The sequence below is a fragment of the Rhagoletis zephyria genome, unplaced genomic scaffold (assembly GCF_001687245.7).
Source record: "Rhagoletis zephyria isolate East Lansing unplaced genomic scaffold, Rhagoletis_zephyria_1.1 Rzeph_scaffold_00239, whole genome shotgun sequence".
Taxonomy (NCBI): domain Eukaryota; kingdom Metazoa; phylum Arthropoda; class Insecta; order Diptera; family Tephritidae; genus Rhagoletis; species Rhagoletis zephyria.
In genome coordinates this window covers 1-17,869 of record NW_016157323.1, presented here as the reverse complement: position 1 = coordinate 17,869, position 17,869 = coordinate 1, and the positions used below count along the sequence as shown (strand labels likewise).

Sequence of the window (17,869 nt, the reverse complement as noted above, 5' to 3'; positions counted from 1 at the left end):
ATTTAAAAACTGAAACTAATGCGAATGTTTCACCTAATTGAAAGATAGAATCATTCGTTTGCGTAGGCGAATCTATGTAAATACATACTTATCTAAAAATATGATAGGGATAGGGTACATATACATAAGGATATATTGAATAAAAAATTAATAAACATTAAATAAACGAAAGAAAATTCCTCAAAACTGGTCAAAATATCGTGCCCATGTTTTTTCAAATGCCAGTAACATGGAGGGAAATGTTTTTTTTTGTTTGTTTTTTTTTTACCCGGAAACATTTTACCAACTAAATTGGGGATGCTCTATCTTTTGTTGGTATTACCGTTTTCTGGTTTCGACTGGAAGTCCATTATTTTTTAATTAGATACCTATAGATATTTTTACTGCAGATTCGAATTCTAAGGATAAAAATATCTAAATTTTGTTTGAAACTTTTCTCTCTGAAGTGCCTTTTTCAACCTCTAAATGGCCCTTGAACTTTAACTCGTTATCTTAAAATTTCATGGTCATAAAACTGCATACTCAGAAGTATTTTACAAATTCATATCAAAAAAAGTTCAAAAGTTAGATGGCTTTATGAGTATTTCAAGAAACTTTTTACAAAACTTTAGGACCCTGCCAGTGTGTGAAAAATTTTAATTTTTTTTTATATCGAAAAAAGTTTGACTTTGACCAGCTATAAATCTGTGATTTTATTAATTTATATGAATAAGTAGCAATACGCCAAAATAACGCCAAATACGTCAAAGAAAAGATTTTATCGAATTGCAAAATTTAGATGTTTATAATTTAAGGAACACCCTAACGCATGTACATACTAAATTGATTATGTTAAACCTGTATGTACATACATATGTATATGTTCCTATACATATATTCTTCTTTTGAAGGTGCAATAAAATTAATAGTAATTGACCAACGAGTTGAATTTTTAACCCACTGTGCATAAAGTATGTGGTGAGGAAAATCCATCTGGAGACATGGCCTTTGTATAATAGACTTTGGAAATTTGTAAATATGCAACCTTTTTGAGCCCCCTAATAAGTATTTACTTTTTACGCAAAATTATCGATTTTGGTTTGCTATATTTACCTCACCCAGTTATGTATGCACCGCACCCATGCATCGTGAACATAGAAACGCACAAACATATAAATTCTATATACATATGTATAAACAAATATATTTTTATCAGAAAAAACCAACAATTTCGATTTAAAAAAACTTGTTATGTTTATTCAAGGTTCTACCGAGATTTGAACTCGGATCGCTGGATTCAAAGTCCAGAGTGCTAACCATTACACCATAGAACCGGTTGAAAGCACTCGTGCCAAAATTGCAAGCAGATAATTGGCAAAGATTTTGTGTAGCCAAAGTTATCAATTAAAATAATATGTAGTCGAATAAAAGGAAAAAAATGTTATATGAAATTTAAAAATTTTGAAAAAAAAGTAAGTAATGAAAAAGTTTAAAATTTGATAGAACATAATGTGTATTAACATTTTAATTTATTTTTAAATTTTTCTACTTAAGTATTTGCTTTATATGCGTATGTATGTATGTATTATGGGGAAAAAAAATGGAAAGACACTTTTAATTCTCTCACAGGTTCTACCGAGATTTGAACTCGGATCGCTGGATTCAAAGTCCAGAGTGCTAACCATTACACCATAGAACCGGAATGGTGCGGAGCTGCCAGAAATCATATACTTACTAGCGCTGCGCATAGCGTAGAGCACGAAATCACCACGTGCTTGCTCTGAACAAAGTAGCTAGCAGTTGTTGTTGTTGCACTCGCTGAGAGTAAGCGCCGTGGTGTGTATGCCGTGGCGCTCACCAGCATTGGTGGTGGTTATTTATAGCATGCAGTTGCTCTGCCAATATTGCTAAAATTTAAAACTACAGTGGAAAATAAAAGAATGATTCATAAAACAGAAGTATAAACGAATTAAACTGGCAAATATTGGTTGCACATTTTTCACTTCGTTTTTTTTTATTTTCCATTTATTTATTAACTTCTTCAGTTTTTGCTCTTATTTTGCTAGCAAATTGCAAAAACGACTTGCCTCATTAAATTAAGATGTCTTAATGTGGCTGTAAAATGGCAAATGTGTCACTTTCGATTTGGCGAATGATTGCTATTTTGCAACGATAGAATTTTTATAGCCACTGACAAATGAAAAATGTATGCATTTTGTGCTTATTTTTTCATATTTCGTTTCTTTTTGCTGCTAGAACTATGCATGTAGGTATTTATCGAATAAATTTTATGCAATGCTTTCAGAAATCGTCGCACCGGAAATCCAATTAAAAACGAATTTTCGCTAGTGATTTTTTTTTTTTTTTTGTGCTTAATATATATTCGCATAAGTTTACTTGAAAGAGAATGCTAAAGATAAATGAGGACATTAAAATGAACTTTTTGTATGCCGAATAGAATAATGAAGGAACAAAGGGATGAACGATGAGGATTCAGTGGTTCTCCAATTGCTGGCGGTCTCGAACTCTAGCACGACCTGTAAAAACGACCCCCAGCCCAGTGATGACAGCGCAAGAAAACATTTTCCAAAAAATCGAAATAATTAGTATTAGCGCACAGTGGTCTGAATCCCAAATCTAGGTGGGCAAATAAATAATTTTTTTTTTGTGTTTTTATATTTGCTTATATCTGGTACACCTGGTTTTCTACGATTTAACCACTAAAATATTTTAATATGGTTGTATCAGTGCCTTATGCGACACACACTCACTTTTCACCATATTTATTCCGCCATTTTAAATTTCTTAAACCTGACTTCAGATTCGTAATAAGCGACCCCGAAAACCTTTGCAGGCCATGTTGTATTAAAACGCCTTGATGTCTTAGTTTTTGTACCCCCCCCCCCTCCACCCCTTTTTTTACATTTTTAAAATCTGACTTCAGATTCGTAAACAGTGACTTCAAAATCTCATAGAAACAAAGTGGTGACAAATTGTTCAAAGAGTCTTTGAGCAAATAGTTTTGTCCACTTAGATTCGGATTTCAGACCACTGTGATATCTCAGTGAAAAAAAGATATTTTAGCAAACTCAACGGCATTTGAAAAGGTAAAACTCATACTTGTCGATAATGCTCATAGTTTTTTTGACTGAAAGAAAAATTGTGATGCTATATTACCTCAAAAATAATGTAATGTTGCATTTTTTGCACTTTTAGGTTAAGATATCTCGGAGACTAGAGCCAATTGAAATATTTGGACCTCGGATTCGGATTCAGCGCATCAAAAACCTTCGAAAAAGTATACTCTGGGTAAAATTTTTGTCGGCCTGTATAATGTGTTAATGCGGTTCATGATCTTCCCGTAATTGATAAGGTGCATAAAAGTCGATAGTGAGTTATTGAAAAATTTTACTTTTTTGTTGATATTGAGAATGGAAAAAAATTGTAAGTATTTAGTGTATTCATAATTATGAAATATATAGTTTTCGAAAGAAAAAAATTTAACTAATTGACCGATTTCGGTAATTCTTTTTCTATCAGAAAGGTGTTACCTCAAGGCTTGTTCCATACTTATTTGGTTTATGGCGATTTCGTTTCTACAAAAAATGTTACCTTCTTATCGCCCTCTTCGTAGTGTTAGTGTGTAGAGGGCAAAGAGAAGGCTGCACTTTTCGGTAGAAACGAAATCGGCATTAGATTTGACCTTTGGGTCATTCAATTTTTATATGAGAATTGAAGTCGTTTTTGTTTTTTGCTTAAAAATTACTTGTTAAATTTTGCCCTCATCAAAAATTGCGATAACTTCAACCGGACTCAGTAGATTGCAACACATTCAAATGCAGTAATTCGAATACATTTGCATCAAACAAAGCCTAAATACCTACATATATAAATGTAATTTACGCCCATTGCATAGTTGTATGCGTGCATGGCATGCAACAAGTGTATTAAATGCTTTTGTGATATCACAAATTTGAATTATGCCATTGCCGTTTTACGTATGTATTTAAATGAGACTTTTGTGTGTAAATATAAATGTTCGTAGATTTTTCTGTATGCATTTACATATGTATGTACATAAGTATGTGTTGCTTACGTATAATCTTTACAAATGCCGCTTTTCCAGACTATAGCTTCGCAGTCGCTTTGCTCGAGGGTGGAGGTTAAAACTACTCTCAGACTGAGCCCTTACCCAATATGTATTTATGTACGTATGTATTTGAATTTGAATGCGCCGAATCGGCAACAATATTGTTGGCAACAAATGTTTGTCAACATGCATATGTATCTCTAAATCAAGAATGATAGAATACAAGATTGCGCCGATTGCAGCAGAATTCGTGAGAGTAATTTTAGCGTGACGTCATCGAAGAGTTGACAACTGAGAGCGGCGAGAATGAGGGCGACTAGTGATGTGCTGAATTGTCCCCAATACTCGGTACCCAATACTTAAAAAAGATTTCGGTACCCTATACTTCCTTTTCGGTATCCGATACCGATTATTTACATTAAACCCTCGCCATTATATGCATTTCAGGTTTAGAAAAAACTTTCATTACTAATTTATATGATATCGGCTAAAACACTTGAACTTATCGCCACAGAAAAATATTATTTTATCAGTTTTAACCTTAGTCGATCCAAGGTTCAAGAAAAATGTTTTGACGGATGAAGAAGCTTTTCAGGGGGGAGATCTAACCAGTTAGCGACAAGTTTCGGATCGATATCGTACTTGTTGGTGTAACAATATTTCATATCATAGGTCAACAAACCCGATACCGATTCGAAAATTGTCGCTAACTGGTTATAGAATCTGCCCCTTGGCCTCCAAAAATGATATCGTCCGATTCAGCTGGAACAAAAATGCTTCAAACAAGTGAGAGTTTCTCTGCGTTATGGCCTGGAACCGACATATATACATCTTTCATTTGAATCAGTATTAAAAGCTCTATTGGCGAGTCTCCCCTGAGCCGTTTTTTTCCATATCTTTGGCCTGTGTGCGCTTTTATTTGAAATCTAAATGTTTTGGTACCGAGTATCGAGAGTATTGGATACATTTTAAATCTTTACCGAATATCGATCAATACTTGAAAGTATTGACTGAGCACATCACTACTGCTGTCTTCTCTACTATGACGTCACCAAAACAGCTGATTCTGTCAAAATCACTGAGAGCCGAGTAGCGGTATCGTCATCGGCGCCACCTCTGTATTCTCTCCACCGTGTATCTAAATGTGTATGTGACATATATTGTATGGTGTTAAAGCTTAAACAGACGGCAGCGTTGATCCGGACTAACTCGGACTCAATCCGGATCAACTGCAGTTAATTCCCGAGTTGATCCAGATCAACGCTGTCATCTGTTTATGCTTTTAGAGTGCGAATTAGACGAGTTTGTTGGGGAGTGGGAGTGAATGTAGAGGAATTGAATAATTGATATCGATATTAAAGAAACCATTTGGTGCAGGTACCAACATCGATAGTGATACCTACATATGACGATGGCCAGTAAAATATCGATAAATATATCGATTATTATAGATAAAAAAATCGAAAAATACCATTAATATCACGGATTTTTGGATAGATGCCTTTATACTATAACAATTAAAAAGGAATTAATTCTTTAAGAAAACTGCATTAAAAAAACATTTATTTCTTTTTCTGGCACTGTCTCGCTGTCACCAAAAAATAAATAAAATAATAAAAATGTGAAATAAGGACACCCGTGCAGCCGGGGTTCTGAAGTTTTCAATATCGTCGTTAAAAATGCAAAAACTCGCAACTGCTCACCGAAAGCGGCAGGAATAAAGTCGTTTCTATCCATACCAAAATATCGATATCCTTATACGGTTAAAAATTTTGGTTTTGTTTAAAAAAAGAGAGCACATACATATGTTGGGTTTAGAATTTAAACAGTTCGGTTTAAATTTTACACTCAGAAATTTTCTAGTTCAATTTATGTTATAAAGAAAAATTTTCTATATGTGAAACCTACAATTAAAACATTTGGGTTTGATTTTCAAACAAATAGGGTCTATATTTGCAACTACGAAACATTAAAGCATTTCAGTACAAATTTTATACAAAAAGTTCTCTATACTTTAAATATACTGATATTACAAATGCGGGAGTGAGTTTGTTTATTTGTTAACTTTCGATCTTTAACTACTCAACCGATCATAATGAAATTTTACACACTGGTGTAATTTAGCCCAACTTAAAACATAGGATAGCTCTTAAATGGATTTATTCATACTGTATACCTCAGCAAGTATTTGTGGTAGAGTACTAGAACTTGGTATAGAGATATATAAATACAATGCCATACTCATGGAGGACGGTTGCCACCTAAATAAAAAAATTAAATTCAAATTGAATTAAGGGAATGATTTATGTGAAATTTGTATTAAAATATAGGTGTCAGACGAAAGAGGCTTAAAATGGTTGTAGCTTGAAAATATTCAAAATAAATAATAACAAAATAAAACAGGGTTGCCGACTGTTTCAAAACTCAAATTTAAATTAATTATTCGCAAGCTATGTACATACAGTAATTTTCCCATATAAGCTCAAACTCAATAAATGATTTATTAAAAATGTGTGTCAATAGAACTGGGTTTGAAAGGCCTTTTTTCTAAACTTCATGTAAGAAGGTTGCCACTGAATTGAAAAATCAAATTTTACTTGAATTCACGGCATTAGGTAATTGGAATATGTACATGCCACAATACGGGTTTCAGATGAAAGACGTTTAGTTTTAGTTTAAAAATAATTTGAAATAATTTTTGGGATGCCATCTGTTTTAAAAGTCAAATTTAATTAAATTATACACAAGTAAAAGTGTCAAACGCAAGTGTGTTTAGAAAGCTTTAGTCTGATTATGTAGAATTTTCAGAGGTATTTTAAGAGGGTTGCCAACTGTTTTAAAACTAAATTCAATTAAAATTATTTAATAAGTTAAGTGTAGCATTACATTATGGCTGTGAGTCGAAATGGATTTGAAAAAGGCTTAATTTCTAGACTAAGTATAAGAGGGTTGCCATCTGCTTAAAAAATCAAATTGAAAAAGTTCAGAGAATAAGTCAATTAAAAACGTATCGCAAAGAAAAATTTTAAGAAAGTTCTAGTTTCATACATTAAAAAAAACTCATTTTTTTATTGTTTTGGCTGATGTTAAGTATGTTGAGTTGCATTGAAATAAATTACACCTCATCTAGTACGCAGAAATTTCCTATGTATGGTCAGCGGAGCGGGTGAGGCAAATCTAGTTTAGATATATATGGTAGATATACCCTTGCCAAAAAATGTCACTTAGAAGTCCGTTCGGAAATAAGACTGTAAATTTTGGGCAGCCGGACATACAAGCTTTTGCATTATCCTAATACGCGGTTTTGTACATTAAACGACGTTGTGCAAGTACTTCATTAGGAAAAAAATTTTTTTGTTTCTTAGAATTGCTATAAAATATTTTTTGATCGAATGAAAAAATTTTAATTTATATTGATGACTTTTAAAATAAAAATGACTAACTGATTTTTATTGATGACGTTTATAAATAAAAGTCTTCGATAACTGTTTTCTAAGGCATTTAATGTAAAAATAAAAAATAACTGTTATTTGTAGATTATTTAGGCAAAAATCGAAAATAGTTCTTATTTTGGATTTATAAAATAAAAGCCAAAAATAATTGTTTTTTTTTTAATTTTGCATAAAATTTGCAAATAAAAACTTATTTTCAAAGTCGATTCTCGGTGGAAAAAAGAAATCGTTTGGTACGTATCACTTAGTTGTAGAACATTTCCTTCATAGTGAATTTTTCAATGACAGTTTTCATCAATAACTGTTATGTTCCGTCCTTGCTTATAACCTTTTATACTGTCATCGAACGCAGGTCAATGACATACCCTTTAACTATCTACTATCAATAAATCTATCAGCTAAACCATTTATTAGCCAAGTTTATGGGAAATAAAAGGCTTAGTTTCGTACCATGGAAATCGTCGCTTTGGGAATAAATGCTCATGTCAGTCTACAGACTGCTAAGTAAATATCTACATACGTATCTGCATACAAAGAGGTATTGAATAAGCATTTTATTCCTCAACTACATTGTAGATATGTACATAAATCCCAAGTGTGCACATATTTATCAAGCATGTGGGGAGATATGTATTTACGCATCTTCAGCGCCGGCTTTTCTCTACTTCTATTTTGATCTCTAATTTCTCGCACATGTTTTTCCTTATTCCTTTTTGATTTATGAATGATATGCGTAAGTAAACAAAAAGCCGCGCTAAATCAATTGTGTAAGGCAGTGAAAATGAATGAAATGGCAAGAAATAAAATTTGTGAAGTAAAAATGTGTAACAAAGTTAAGAAGAAGATGGGCAAAAATCATTATTCATACGCCGCGTCACACACAATTCTGAGAATATATTTTGCCTTAGGATACAGTAAGGACATGAAGAGGAGAATTTACATATCGTCGTTTAGAGTACGCGTATCGGGTATCGTGGTTCTGCACAACCTCGTAACTGACAGTTGTGCCAATAAAGATATTTGGGTCGTTCTTAAAAAACATGACCATTCTGAATTTTGTAATTTTTAAAAATTACAAAATTCAGAATGGTCATGTTTTTTAAGAACGACCCATTTGCTCAGATACTTAGATAAAAGAAGAAGAGGTATTTTGGGATACAAGAGAGAACCGTTTTGAAATAAGACAAGTTTTATCCTGTTCTATAAAATTTTGACAACCTCACATACGAGGATTTGAACGACGATATGTGTGTGAATTGGATACTGGTTTTTATAACTGGATTAGTGTAATATTAGTCATTTGGATAATTTTGTCGAGACTTTATTTTCGCATGTAGTTCCATGGAGAGCGAAAAGACGGATTTCATCGAAAGGCCAACGTCAAAAGGGAAGAATGCTGTGTTAGAGAATATATATTTCAAAATCTACATGTTTGATAAATTAATATGTATCCACTGCTAAGGGTAAATTGATGAAAAAAATTAAATAGAGCTGCCATTAAGAATAATAAAGTATGTAATTAAATTGAATAAAATAAGGAAATTTGGAGACCTATTCAATCAAGGCCTAAAATTTAATTTACATAAAGACATATGTATGCACATTAGGGTGGACCTTCATATTTCAACATCTAAATTTTAAACATAGCACCCTTTTATTTTTTTTCTACATACGAAATGAGACATCAACGAAGGGTTTGAATTTTTGTTTTTTTCATCGCAAAAATTCTACAATACTTTGACATATAAATTCATAATAACAAAAACCTAAACCTTTTTTTATTTTGAAATTTCCATGGACATCTTTATTATGTACGTTAAGTGGTCTAACTTTTGTATGGGGAAAAAAATTTATCCTAGAAAACGGGGCACCCCTTGGTTTTTTTTTTCATTTCATATTTGTAATATTAGTACCAACTTTCAGTTTTCTACTGCAAACAATACAGGGTGCTCAATGGCCTTGAAATGCGCTAGTAGATCGCTGCGAAAGTGGCAAAAATATTGGTGATTTTTAGAAAATTAAAATTAATTAAATAAAGAAATTATGAGAAATATTCAGAGGTTTTTTCAATAAGATTCACACTGATCCAAAAATTAATTATTAGGAAATTAACGAAATTTGTCACACAAAAAATTAAATAAAGCGGCATTTTAAATGGAGTTGCCATCTGCCTAACAAAATCAATAAAAAAATTTGATTGGAAAAACATTCGGTAAGGTTCAGAAAATATATCTGTACTTGAATACTTTGCCTACAAAAATAGGGTTGCAAACTTTAAAATATTAAAGTTAAATAAATTTTAAGATTAAATATATTAGAGCTTACCAAACGAAAGACGCCCTATCTAAGAATTCATTTCAAAAACGCCCTATCTCATCACATTTTCAATGTATTTTCGTTTGAGGTAAGGCGTTTTTGAATCTAATTCTGAGATAGGGCGTTCTTCAATCAAATTCTGAAGTATGGGTTCTTGAAAAGTTTTCTGAGATAGACCGTTTTCGAACTGACTGCCGAGATAGGTCGATCATCCACTCAGCCATCGATATGCTTACAAAAGATATTTTTTAAACCAGAGTGGCCACTTATCAAATCAATGCCATTTATTAAAAAATTATTCGAAATGAAAAATCTTTAAGAATAACTACGTCAAAAAAATTTAGTAGAGCTGCCACCTGATATCTGGTAACTTAGCTAACGGAAGCTATAAAGGAAAATTATAAGTACAAAATGTGTGTCAGGAAGCTTTTATAAATTGAACTTTTGAAATTTAAAAAAAAAAACAGTAACTAGGGCTGCCACCCAATAAGAATAGGAAAGCGATCTAAAGAGATTTTTTGATGCCTCTTTAATAAGGCAACTGTTTTAGAGAAAATGGTTTAGTAATGCATTTCCATTAATTTGAATAAAATTGAACATATTCAAAGTATTTAGAAAAAACTGTATTGTGTGTACTGCACATATATATATTTATGCATCATGATATTACTGGGCATATTCATAAATATATCCATGCATATACAAAAGCATTTTTTACACAAGCAATGACTTAAAAATCATCATTCTCAGTGAACTGCAAAAGAAGTGTCAACAACCTACGTAAACAATAAACAATAAACAAGTATCCTCATAAAAATATATACATATGTATATGTATATACGTACAAATATAGTAATGTGAAATATTTACAATACTTATGTATATGCATATACGTATGTATGTGGAAACGTACGCACTTATAAATGCTTATAATTGATTACCTTTTGAAACACTCGGCTGCACAAGACGAAGTTATACTAATATCAACATATAATGTCACTTAACTTGTTACATATGATTTGACTTTGCATTTCAATATGCCTTCAATGGCTCGTGGGGTATAAAACTTTATAAATTTCATATTCATCAAGGCTTTTATAATAGGCTCATCCACCAAAATCATCACCAATAATAGCCTTGATACGCGATCATTTTTTCGAATACTTCATAAATATCATTAATCATATAAAATATAAAAACCACGGTTTTTTCTTTAAATTCGCCGACTACTAACTCGCTCTACTAGAGCACCCAAACAGCTGTCCTTAGGCCATACTTCGCTTATTCGAACTTATAACGTGCCCTATCTACCGCCAACTACCAATCGAAACACTTGATTTACTTTTTATGCACCTGCCTACATATAAAACTAGGGACTCGCTTGCTCTGCAGATGATTCCAAGGTCTAAGAAGGCATGGAAGCAGCATTATATTAATTCAAACGAAAGAGTAAGAAAATCACTGTTTCCCGCCAAAAGGACTTGATTATTATAGTCTCATATTAAGCCATAGACTTATTTGGTCTACATACAAATGTTTGGACCTTTATTTTCTTTAACTATACCGATAAATCGTTTAGGATTTCCACTAGTTTTTTCCCCAGCTCTTCAATTCAAAAAAAAAAACGAGCAATAGCAATGATTAAGTTTTTTTTTGCGATAGCTATTTGTCGCTTGTCGCGACAGATCACATTTTCCGATTACTTTTTTAATATTCATTAACATAATTTTGATATTTAGCAGCGACCATGAGCGATGAGCAACCACAAGCAGAGTCTAAGTTCTCTGCCACAAGTAGGTACAAGTAAGGTACAAATAAATATTTAACAATAAAGACGTCATAAAAGACGACAATGTTTTTAGGCGCTCGAAGAATGAAAAACAAGAAAAGGAAAATGCAAAACAAAAATCAAAACAAGCAAATAAATTATCTTATAAATAAAAAAAAATAATAAGAAACTCACATAACGAGGATGAGTCTAATGTGAATTCCGTATTGAAATTCATTTAAACATACAACATACATACATACACTGCCGGCAAAAAGTATTGGCACAGCAAATAATATATGGAACTTTTTTTTTCTACAATTTTTCCGCCAATGTTTTATAAAAATATGGTTAATTCTACAACAAAAAACATTAAAATATAATTCCTAGACTTTGTGCAAAACTCACGAAAATTCAGCTAGTTTTTATGCAAACTTTCAACTATTTAATCAGATTTTTTAGAATTTTCTTGAATATGCAGATTTGTAGCCCAATCAATTTTATTATGAAGTGCAAGTCCTAAGTAGCTAGGAATTATCGTTGATTTTTGGCAGATTTTGAAATACTTTGGAAAAAATGCAAAACACCTTCAACAAAAAAAAAATCTCAAAATGCAAAACACCTTCAACAAAAAAAAAAATCTCAAAAATTAATCAATAACTCAGAACTTGTAGTTTTNTCTCAAAATGCAAAACCCCTTCAACAAAAAAAAAAATCTCAAAAATTAATCAATAACTCAGAACTTGTAGTTTTTTTACTAGAACAGCAGAAGAAACCTGCCTACTCAAAAAGATTCTAAAAAATCTGATTAAAAAGTTGAAAATTATATTTTGAAAAGTTGAAAGTTCAGGAATTATATTTTCATGCTTTTTGTTGTAGACTGAACCATATTTTTATAAAAAAATGGCGGAAAAAATATTAGAAAAAAAATTTAAAAATGTATTGTGAAAAATTTTTTGTCTTTAGTGTATGTATGTATGTACATATATATATTAGGGTGGTCTAAATAAAAGTAAAGTCGGAATTTTAATGCTCTCGCCCCTAGGACTATTCTATGTCGAAAAATTATCCCCCAAAGTTTGGCATGTGTTTTATAGGGGGAAAATAAACTCCTAGAAATGATTAAGAGTTTTCCGATCGAAAAATAATGCTTTTCGAGAATTATATATCTACCATTTCCTCGAAAAAATTTTTTTTCCATACATCGAAAATTTTGAGCACTTTGAGCGACATCTAAATATTTTTATGATTTCGAAATAAAAAACAACAGGGGTATATCTTTTCGATATAGAACAATCCTAGGCGGTGGGAGCATTAGTTAATTATAATAATTATTAATTCAGACTTTACTTTTTCACATGCGTGTTGTTGTGCGAAGTTATGCGAAGTATGCATAATCAGACCATAAGACTGCAATACCTCAGCTCTTCCACAGTCGATGTCCTTAAGGTTAGGAATTTATCTACCAAGAAACATTTAGCATTTACAAGGGAAACTAATAACATCTTAGGCCGGCAGGGTTTGGAACCATCATAGGGATACAAAAAATCTTCTAGGTCGCGGTGACCCTTTCTGTTACACGAAAAACATTTACAATTAGGGGATTCACAAGACGTGTTAACCGTCGTAAAATCTTAAGCTTAACACTTGTTTATGTAAAATAGCGGTTAAAATGGTTGGGGGGTTGGCTAATTATATATTCTTTATCAGTTGAAAAGAATTTCGGTTTAGTTAGAAATCCCCTAAAACCATTTTAATTAAAAAAGATGTTAACCTTAAGATTTTACGACGGTTAACACGTCTTGTGAATCCCCTAATTATATTACAGATATTTCAGTTTGACTCGTACGAATATCAGTTTTATAAATTTAGATTTTTTGTTGAGAAAACTGGTAACTCGTGAAATTCAAATACTCCGGTGCAATGAAAATTTAGATACCTTTTTTTCATGGAACGCTTGAATAGGCGTTTACAGCCTTTTGCTACTTCAAAAATAATATTCCATGAATATCCATCATTTGTAATTTATCAGCTCGTTTCATTCCCCCTTGGCAATGGAGAAAAAAACTACTGCCGCCCTTTGCATCAAATTTCTTTCAAAACTTCCTATGAAATGTGTCAATGTCTTCGTCGTTTGTTAAGCAAATTTCGAGGGGATCTTGTGGTATTTATAGCAATCAAAGGGCGCTTATCACGCGCGATATGGGTGAGCGTGTGTAGTAAGTTGGGGTAGGTATGAAGAGAAAAAGTTTTTACAACTCACAAGTTAAATAAACCGACGAGGGCAAGTAAATTGAAAATCTGTATGTATGAGAATGTGTATGAACATATAAGTATTTGCCCACGTACGCTCTACAATGCCTTGAGGATATTGAAAACTGTAATTTTTTTTTACATATTTAATGACTTTCTATTATGCAAAGAAAATGCGCGTACACGTGGAAATCTTTTTAAACAAAAAAATTTCCTGAATTAGTATCTATGATGGAGGACATCTGGAAAAATTGCTTCATTATTGTCATCTATAAATAATGAAAATTAATATAAAATATACGAGTATGAAGTGGAGCGCAAAAGTGGATTTCTTTTATCAGAGTAATATTCCTTCGCATCAAACAAAGTTCGCAACTCGGTCTAAAATTATTTCTTAGCGTTGCCTAATGAAAAAAAAATATTACGGGTATACGAATATACCTGGCAACATTCATATACGAAAGTCCAAAACGTAGGTATGATGACAAAAAAAAATTAAAAAAAAACTACAACAAATAGCAAAAGCAGAAACGATTCAAAAAAACGTTCAACTTACTTACTTACTTAACCCCTTTATTTTCTATACTTATTTATTATTATTTTATATAAAAAAAAACATTTTGGCCGAGTCAGGTTCTACCGAGATTTGAACTCGGATCGCTGGATTCAAAGTCCAGAGTGCTAACCATTACACCATAGAACCGGATGAGAGCTCCGCGGTTAAAGAGAGAGCAGAGACCGTCATCGACGTGCATACATACATACATAAGTACATACACTTCAGTGAGAGTGTGATAATTCGCATGGAAGAATGTTTCGAAAGCTACGACATCCCTGCAAAAATCGTTGGACCATGTAGTCTATTTGTGGTAAATTGGAGTACTTACAAAAGTGTTCCTCTGTCATGCTGTAACGGACCAACTCGTGCCTCTGCGCCAACTTATTGCTTGTTATCCGATCAGTGCTCGTGTTTTAACGAAATATGATTGAAGTTGTCTGGCTGTAGCTGAACGTGTAGAGACGCTCGCTGTTAGTTCTTAGCTCCCAACATGTTCGGGCTCGAATGCCGTCAGAGGCAACATGTCATTTTTTATACCCGAGCGCACTTGTGCACAAGGGTATATTAATTTTGTTCACATAACGGCTGTTTGTAACAGCCAAAACGAATCGAGATAGATATAGACAAATGTATACATAAATGATCAGGATGAAAAAATAAATCGATTAAGCCATGTCTGTCTGTCCGTCCGTCTGTCCGTCTGTCCGTCTGTCCGTGTACACGATAACTCGAGCAAAAATTGAGATATCTCAACGAAATTTGGTATGTAGGTTTCCCTTAATCCAAGGTAGGTTGGTATTGAAAATGGGCGAAATCGGACTTTAACCACGCCCACTTCCCATATAACGGTAATTTCCAGAAATACGAAAACTGCGATATTTTAGTAACTACTGAAGATAATTCACTCAAAATTGATATTTACAATAATTTTTAGACGAAAAATAAGAATATTATAAATTTTTGGAAAATGGGCGTAGCCACGCCCACTTATGGTTACATGTGTATATCTTGGTAACCGCTGCACCAATTTCTTCCAAACTTGGCACAGTTGTTGGCCTTGGTACAGCATACAAAACCGCCGAAAATTTTTAAAATCGGACAATAACCACGCCCACATCCCATATAACGGTAATTTAGAGAAATACAAAATCTTCGATAAATCGGTAAAGATTGAAGCTAATTTATTCAAAATTGATGCTTGCAACAATTCTTTACCAAGAAATACGTTTATGGTAAAATTTTGGAAAATGGGCGTGGCACCGCCCACTTATGATCACATATAAGTATATCGGTAACCGTTCTACCAATTTGTACCAAACTCGGTATGGTTATTGTACTTGCCACGTGTAAGCAAAACGTTGAAAATTATTGAAATCGGACTAAAATAACGGCCGATTCTCATATAACGGTAAATTTAAGAAATGCTTGAAACTTCAATATTTCGAAATTGAAGGACGCTAATTTACTCAAAATTGATACACCTCGGCTTACCATCTAGCGGAAGGTTTCGGAAGGGTGAAAAAACATATATTTAATACTTGCGCCGGGTATTTAATGTTCGGCTCCGCCCGAACTTAGACTTTCTTACTTGTTAATTTTTGTCTTGGTTTTTATTAATTTCGAAAAAGCATTTGAGAAGTGAAGAACAAAAGCGTGTACAAACGAAAAAATATAACAATGCCATTGTTAATATGTTGGAGTAGTTGGTCCTGGTGGAGTACATGGTCCTGCCCTAGGACATCGCAATGTTAATTGGACCATATTTTTTATATGAATTGTGGTTAATTTTGGAGTACTCCTTGGTCCTTAGGGAGTACTCTTTACACGCATGCATGGAGTACTCTCGATTTTTGCAGGGATAGCTGCTCTGTAGTAGAGGTATACGCCGCCGAGCCACGCCGCCGCCGCCGCCGCCGCCGTTTTTTGTCATTCCTCACGCGCCGCCGCCGAGTTACGAAAATATCGGCGCGGCGGCGGCGGTGGCGGCGTTCGGAGCCTAAGGAATTTTGTACAAAATTTCCATGATGTATGTACTTTGAATACATCGTTTGAAGGAACTAAATACTACTTGTATAAAAACATAATTTTACGAAATGAAAATTACATTTTCAAATTAGTTTTTTGGCATAATTTGGGCCACTGGACAAGAATATAATCTCCTTTATTTTTCCAAAAAAAGCGTAACTCAGAAAAAACATAGGTAACATATTTTTCGACGAAAGCCTTTATTACAGTTAAATTGGGGTCGAATAATGGTAATCTAACGATTTTTTTCCGCAGTAGACAATTATTTTCAATACTACAACAATACTACTTTTTTATACACCTACTACAATAACAAGAAAGTTATAACACATCAAAAACTTTAACGCTAATATCTCAGAAAGCAGTTTTAATAGAAGCGGCCTCTATGCCTCAATCATTGCAGATAAAACAAAGATAATATTTTAATATTTTAAACAAACACATTTTTTGCTAATACTTACATTCGTAAGTTATTTTATTCTGGGGTCCCACATACGTATACAAGTACTAGGTGGCTGTGTGAAAATTACGTTATGGTAAACATTAGTATTATTTTTTATTACATTCGGTTCTCCTTAGAAAAATTTGGCGCTTCATATTTTAGTGCAAATTTTAACCAGCTATAAGCCATTTTTTCCAACAGTGGGTCAAAAAGGCCCGTTCTGGTCCGAATTGATGGGTTAAACTTTTGGAAAAAAGTAGACCAACCTTGTTTTCAATATGTAATCCGCAAAAAATCGTAAGAACTCCGTAATTTAACATAACGGTTGATAAGATTATTGCGAAAATTTATTTAGGGCCCCCAATAACTATACTTTAAAAATTTTTTTATTTCCTTAAATTTAAATAGTACATACGGATCTGTAGAGAACATACAGATCCGTGTATGTATGTNTAGGGCCCCCAATAACTATACTTTAAAAATTTTTTTATTTCCTTAAATTTAAATAGTACATACGGATCTGTAGAGAACATACAGATCCGTGTATGTATGTATGTATAGCATTTTCAGTTTAAATGAAACTTTTTTCAAATTAAATGAAACCTTTTTCAGGTTAAGCGAAACCTTTTTCAAATTAAATGAAACCTTTTTCATGTTAAGCGAAACCTTTTTCAAATTAAATGAGACCTTTTTCAGATTCAGTGAAACTTTATTCAAATTAAATGAAACTTTTTTCAGATTCAATGAAACTTTATTCAAACCAAATGAAACTTTTTTCAAATTAAATGAAACTTTATTCAAATTAAGTATTAAACTATTTTAAATTAAGGAACAGGAAATCAACTTAACCTATTAAGAGCCGTTTGCACCATGTCTGGCTAACACTAAAGGCTCTGTTATGCATACTTGGCATTGCTTGAGAGTTGTCACATAAGGAATCTGTTAAATGAGCTTCGCGTGTAAGCTGTTACCCAACGCACAGCA

The 17,869-nt window shown here is 32.8% G+C and overlaps 3 non-coding genes across 3 annotated transcripts; all 3 read right to left on the bottom strand.

Annotated features, from left to right (window-relative positions):
* Positions 1 to 1,241: 1,241 nt before the first annotated feature.
* TRNAQ-UUG (transfer RNA glutamine (anticodon UUG)) lies at positions 1,242 to 1,313 on the bottom strand. Its single transcript has one exon. It is a non-coding gene; the product is annotated as a tRNA-Gln (tRNA).
* A 293-nt stretch (positions 1,314 to 1,606) lies between these two features.
* Positions 1,607 to 1,678, bottom strand: TRNAQ-UUG (transfer RNA glutamine (anticodon UUG)). The gene has a single exon. It is a non-coding gene; the product is annotated as a tRNA-Gln (tRNA).
* Positions 1,679 to 14,490: 12,812 nt separating this feature from the next.
* Positions 14,491 to 14,562, bottom strand: TRNAQ-UUG (transfer RNA glutamine (anticodon UUG)). Its single transcript has one exon. It is a non-coding gene; the product is annotated as a tRNA-Gln (tRNA).
* Between the last annotated feature and the right edge of the window lie 3,307 nt (positions 14,563 to 17,869).